Genomic DNA, 6,643 nt, shown 5'->3' on the forward strand with positions numbered 1-6,643 from the left:
GGCTCTGAAGGGGCTGGTGCTGAGCGTTGCTGAGGTCAGCGGGGACCCCCCCACGCCCCGGTCGCCCCATCCCACCCCCTGTGTGGCCCCGGGGGGCAACGAGAGCAGGCTGCTCGGGGGGGGGGGGGCCTGGCTACCTCCGGGGGCTCCACAACCTCTCCGGGCAGCCTGGTGCAGGGTTAGACCACACTTAAAAAAGGCCTTTTTTTTCTGACATTTAAACGGAATTTCCCCTATTGCAGCTTGTGGCTGTAGCCTTTTGTAGCTCTTTTTTTATCTACCCCCCATCAGACACATCAGGAAGATCTCCCTGAGCCTCCCCTTCTCCAGGCTGACCAAGCCCAGCTCCTGCAGGCTCTTCTCAACCACTCCAAGCTCTAAACCATCAGCTTGGCCAGCCACCGCGCTCGTGTGTCCCTGTCCCTCCTGTACTGGGAAGCCCAGTGCTGGCCCAGCACACCAGGTGGGTCTCCCCGGCGCTGAGCAGAGGGGCAGGATCACCCCCACCTTGACCTGCTGGAGAGGGTCTTCTCAACGCAGCCCAGGATGCTGGTGGCCACCTTTGCTGTGAGGGTGGATTGCTGGCTCGTGGGCAGCTTGGTGTCCCCCAGGACTCCCAGGTCCTTCTCTGCAAAAAAATGCTTTCCGCCCCAACGGCCCCCCCCGTGGGTGTGAGGGGGCTAGCCCTCATCAGGGGGAAGGGTCAGCCCCTTGCTGAACTTCTTGAGGCTCCTCTCACACCATTTCTTCAGCCTGTCCAGGTCCCTCTGAACGGTGGCACGACCCTTTGGTGCGTCAGCCCTTCCTCCCAGATTTGTATTATCTGCAGATGCGCTGCGAGCGCGCTCTGTCCTGGTGTCCAGATCATTAGTGATGAGGTTAAAGAGGAGTTGGCCCTGTTACTGACCTCTGGGGCAGACCACCAGTGACCCATCTCCAGCTGGACTTTGTGCCGGTGAACCCAGCCCTCTGAGTCCAGCCTTGGGAACAGTTTTCAACCCACCTCAGTGTCAGCTTATCCAGCCTGTACTTCGTCGGCTTCTCCATGAAGGTGGTGTGGGAGATGGTGCCCAGCGAAGCACCCACTGCTCTGCCCTCGTCCACTGGGCCAGTCACCACACCGCAGAAGGCTGGGTGGGCACAGGTTCCCCTTGTGAAGCCATGCTGACTGCTCCCCACCACCTTTTTGTCCTTCAAGTGTCTGGAAATGGCATCCAGGAGTAGTTGCTCCACCACCTGCATGGGGGGGGGGAGGTGAAGCTGACTGGCCTGAAGCTCCCTCAAGCCTCCTTCTTGTCTTTGAGGGAAGGAGGGACTTTTGCTCTCTTCTAGTCCTCAGAAACCTCCCCAGTCACCGTGCCCTTTCCAAAATCACTAACAGTGGCCTTGCAGTGGCTCCCGCAGCACCCATGGGTGCAGCCCATCAGGCTCTATGGACTTGTGCATGTCCACATCCCTCACCACATCCAATGCCGGGTGAGCTTTGGCTTCCCAAGCCCCATACCAGAGCATCCTTATGCTTTTCCCAGGTCCCCTGCCCCTGCTTCCACCTCTTGTACAGTACCTTTTCATGTCCAAGTTGTGTCAGGAGTTCCTTGGGCGTCCAACGCTGCCCCTGACCTTCATGTCCCCCACCGGTCCTTACTGGGTTGCAAGCGTGGGGTGCAGCAGAGCGTCTCCCCCCACTTCCCTGTGTCAGGACAACATCATGGGTGCCCTCCAGAGATCTCCTGGGTGGCCTGGGCCCGGCTGCAGTGTCCCTCTAGCAGGCATTGGGGTGGGTGATGTCCCCCACGATGAGCAGACTCTGCCAACGTGCAGCTTCTTCAAGTTGCTTGAAAGCTTCATCCAGCTGCTTCTCCTTGGAAGAGGCTCCTAGCAAGCTCCCCAAATGCTGATGAGGCCAAGCACCCCAAAAGCGTGTCCTCAAGCTCCTTCTATTTAAAGGTGCTCTTGAGCATCGTGGGCCGGGGCCACCCCAGGAGGGAAAGATTCATCGTGGTGTTTGGTCCCATCTGAATTGCCCTGTCCAAGAGAGCACCCACGTCCACAGCCCACGGGCAACGGCTCCCTGCACCCACCAGGCATCAGCCCCCCCCGACGCGACTCAGCAACGCATTACCTAAACCCCAGCAAAATGCTGTTCCCTTCCATCAGCAGTTTGCCCTTCCACATACGTGTGCCTGCCGTCTGGGTCTGAAGGCGCGGGTTTGTTGCACTAATAGAGGACGAAAAGGGAAACAAAAAAGCGAAAAGCTCTGAGATGGAAAATCGGAGCTGGAAGGGCTGAAAAGGCCCCGAGGAAAGTCTACGGCAGGTGTGCAGTTAGGGGCAGCCTGCAGGTCCTGCTGATGGGTGAACTGGAAAGAGGCTTAAAAAAGGAAAAGCGGGAGAAAAAAAAAAAAAACAAAAACAAAACAAAACAAACCAAAACAAAACAATTCTGGGCTGTCAGGAGCTGTTGGATGAATCTGTACCAGAGACCAAAGGTTTGAGCAACCTGTGCTCCCGGATTATGCCACACCTGAGCCCCCTCCAGCCCGGGGGAGTCAGGCTCCCGTTCCCCCGCCCTGCGGAGGCTGCAGAGCTGGGAGCAAAGACAGGAGCTGGTGGCCGCTGGTTTAGTGGCTGCTGGGCTGTGTCGGTCTCAGCAGCATCCCCAGAAGGCGCAGGATAACCCCAGGTTTTCTGGTTACCAGGGACGGTTCTAAGTCTAGCCCAAAGGGTGATGAGGAAAAGCCAGTGCAGCCACCCAGGAGCACCCCCCAAAGGGGACACTCTTGTCCCTTACCCCCAGCTCCCGGTGCGGGTACAAATGCCCCATATTTAACAGCGAGGGGAATAGCCAGGGGACCAATTTATCAGCGGCGGTAGGCAGGGATTTCCCATTACAGGAAAGTTTTTAATCAAGACGGAGAGGGCTTGACCAGAAGAGCTTCTCGAGTTCAACGAATAATTAATTCCCCGAGTCTGTCAGCCGAGGCTGCGCGGGAGAGGCTGGGTGATAACAGCGGGCTGTCTCCCAGCCAGGAACCCGCTCCCGGAATATTCCAAATTGCTGCTGCGAGGATCCCCGGGCTGGCAGCCCACGCCAGCAGCACCGGGCTCGTCACCACCGGCACGACTGTTTTGCTCAGCGTGGCCTCCGTCACCCCCCTCGTGAGCGGCGAGCGATGCCGCGCAGCCCCCCCGGGGAGGAAAATATTCCTAGATCTGGCGCATGGAGGCTGCGAGGGGCTGGGCGTATGCGGCCTGATGCTGTTCAGCTGCGGCGGAGGCAGAGGCTTGACGGCTTTTTTAGAGAGTGAATTCACCGCGGGGCTCAGCAGCGTCGCCGAGCGCTCCGGGGAGCTATTTTTAATCGGGATCTGCAAAGAGCTTGGCAACTGGCCGCCTGGCACGGGCACCTTGGGGCCGCAGCATCGCTCGTGGAAGCAGCGGGGCTGAGCGGTCCCCGCGCCCACCCTGGGGGTCACAGGCCCTGGCGTGGGGTCAGAACGACTGCCCTATACCTATATGGCTCTATATGTCCACATGGGCAGTTTGGAGCCTCGTGAAGGTGAAGCCCCCTCCCTGCGTCTCCCAGCAAGGTGCCTGGTGATGGGTGCTTAAATTAGTCTAGCGGCAGCGCTCATCCCTGTGTAATTTGGGGGAGAGGGTCCCAGAGCTGCGCTGGCTGCCCTGGTGCCATCGGTACCCCCAAAAGGAGCAATCGGGGGGCAGACCACGGCATCACCCAAAACCCAGCGCAGGCAGAGCTTTGGTGCTTACAGCCTGCCAAAGCAGCATTTTCCTTCTTTTCCGTAAGAAAATGCCCTGCTGACCAAGCCTGGTCGGAGGAGAAACTGCCCAGCTTGGCCAGAATTCCCACTTTTTCTACAGGAAATAGATTTTTGGCCAATTTTAAATAATAATAATAATTTTAAAATTATCCTGGCAGATTTTGACAAAGCGGCACCACCTCCACCCCTGCAAAGGGGCAGCACAAGCAGGTGGGTGTCAGCTCCCCAGGGCAGCAGCATCCAGCAGCGGGATGCAGCCGAGGGGCTGCCCGGCATCGGGGTGACCACCCCCAGGCCTCCCCCAAAAAGCATTTCCAGCCCCCATGAAAGCTCTTGCTCCTCTCCCACGACGAGCAGAGCTCAGGGCCGGGCTCAGCAGAGGGAGCCACAGACTGTGTGTCCCCAGGCAGGCGGCTGCGGAGGCCGGGACCCAGCGTGGTCCTTTTTCCCCTCTCCCCGCATCACTGACCTTGAGCATCACCCAGCCGGAGCCAGGACCTCTGTAACCCCCCACCTCTGCCAACTATCCCTCCCACTGCTGCTGTTTTCCTACAAAAAGCTTTCCAGGTTCTTCTCTTTCTCTCCCCCAGCTGCCTTGGCCCCTTGCGGTAACACCCATTTCCCTCCCAGTTTTCCTCCCCAGGTGAATTGAGCAATGGAGAAGAGGTTGGAGGTGATGAGCATGGACCTGAGGGCCTGGGCTGGCACCCCTGTGGCTACGTGGATTCAGATCCCCCCATAGGAAGCGTTTACACCTCACTAAAGGCTGTCACCCTACACCATTTCAAAAACAAACGGCGATCCTAAATGTATCCCGTGGGTATGTTATGAGGGTGACACCAGTGGGACAGAGCTTTATGTTTTTCAATAATTAACGTATCTACAGGCCACACAACTTGTAATATTTCTGGCTAGAGCCGAAAACGCATGCGAAGGATGATCCCTTACTCCCTGCAGTAGGTAAAAATAATAGGTGAAAACAACTTCACCATTTGCTCTACCATAAAGGTATCACCACACCCCCCCCATCAGTCATTCCTTGGCTAATCGGCTTGTAATAACATTGCCAATGCAGGATGCTGATAAATTTATTATACAGGAAGAAGAAATTTTGCCCTTTTCTCACTCATCGATGCAGCGTGTCCCGGCTAGAGAGGCGGCAGCCGCCTCCTCCACCCGCAGCTCTCCGGCAGGGTCGGTGCATGACAAGGGAGCTAAAGAAATGCCGGGTGTGCGGGGAGATACAGCTTCTCCAGGGGAACAGCGGGGTGCTGAGAGGGTGCACGGGCCTCCTGCAGCACCCGGTAAAGGGTTCCCCAGGTCACACATGAAGGTGGGGTGATGGGCACCCAGCCAGGAATCGCTCCCCTTGGTGGCATTCGCACACCCCAGGCCGAAGGAGCAGCACTGTGGTTTGCCTTAGCACTTTTAAAATAGCCTGCAGGCCTGTGTAGGTCAGTTAGGATGGATTTTTAACCTTTGCTTTACTGTTGCAATCTTGGTACAGAGCAGCAGAGCAAATAGAGAGGTAGCGTGGTACAGTCCGCTCTGCCAAAAACCCCCCTTGCAAAGCCCCAACGCCAAAAACACAATACAAAGTTGTTTAAAAAAAAAAGAAAAAAAAAAATTCCTCGCGATTATATTCTTTGGATACTTTAGCAAAATTTCTTTGAATGCTGTGATTTGTTTGCTGCCCCTGTTAGCAGCCCAGCCCAAGACTTATTCAAAAGAGCTTTAATATTTTATATCCTCTCAACTACTAAGTCATGACTGCAACTTTAAATACAACTGGAAAGCAAAGCTTTTCACAAAGGTTATTTCCAGGAGTTGGGCAGAAGGGCTCAGCCAGAGCTCGGAGGGCACGGCTGACTGGGGCCTCTTTCCCAACACCGACAACTCACTCCAGAGAGCAGGGGCAGAAATCAGAGGCCAGGTAATGAGCAATCTGAGCTCATTAAGCAATTATGAGCTGCTGGAAGGTTGCGATGGCTGCATGAAGCCTCCAGGATGATCAGAGCCCTTGGCTGCAGCCACTGAGTCACTCGGCAGGCAGACTTTAGGCTAGAAAGAGCCTGTTTTGGGATCCCCTGGGTAAAACGTCCGAGGAAAGGCAGAGCCCTTCTGATGCTCCCCCCCTCCCCGCCCCAGCTGCTGATGGATTCTCAACCTGGGTGAGACGTGGACAACAGCCACGTCAGGAACCCAGTACCGCACCGATGGACCCCCCAGTCCTACTCCGGCTGGCAGAGCCGCAGGCCAGCCATCTGCCAGGGTTTCCCAGCTCGCTGGTACTGCCCCGGCTCCTCAAACCTCCCTCTCCTGGACCTGACCACAAGGCTGGCCACACTTCTCTGAGCTCCCCTGGGGACATGCTGGCTTGAGCTGGCAGCTCTTACGTCTGTGGGATGCAGCATTTGTTATTCACCACCTGCCTGACTGATCTTGATGGCCAGCAGCAGGATCTTGTACGCGTTGAGGAAGAAGTCTGGGGACTTGTGCTTTTCAGCAGAGAAGAAAAAAATCTACCATGGCCTTGGGAGCACGAAGATGGCATGAGTTCTAGTCACAAGCACTGTAGCTGGGCTGGAGATATCTGCCCAGGGTTTCCAGGAGAGCCAGCCCCATCTCCAGCAAGCTCCCACATCAGGGAGAGCTGGGACGTGCTGGCAGGGCAAGTGACCCAGCAGCCAGGTCTCCGTAGAGAATTCCCACCACAGCACAAGGGAACCAAAGCCACTTCTTCGCCCTGTGAGTTAAGCAGGACTCATCACCTCCCGGGCCTTCGTGCGGTGACCTGAACCAAAGCTTAAACCTGCACCCAGAGGTGGAACCCAATGGTGGGGAGGAGCACAGAGCCTGCA

The sequence above is a fragment of the Tyto alba genome, unplaced genomic scaffold (assembly GCF_018691265.1).
Source record: "Tyto alba isolate M040663 unplaced genomic scaffold, T.alba_DEE_v4.0 Super-Scaffold_29, whole genome shotgun sequence".
Lineage (NCBI taxonomy): Eukaryota > Metazoa > Chordata > Aves > Strigiformes > Tytonidae > Tyto > Tyto alba.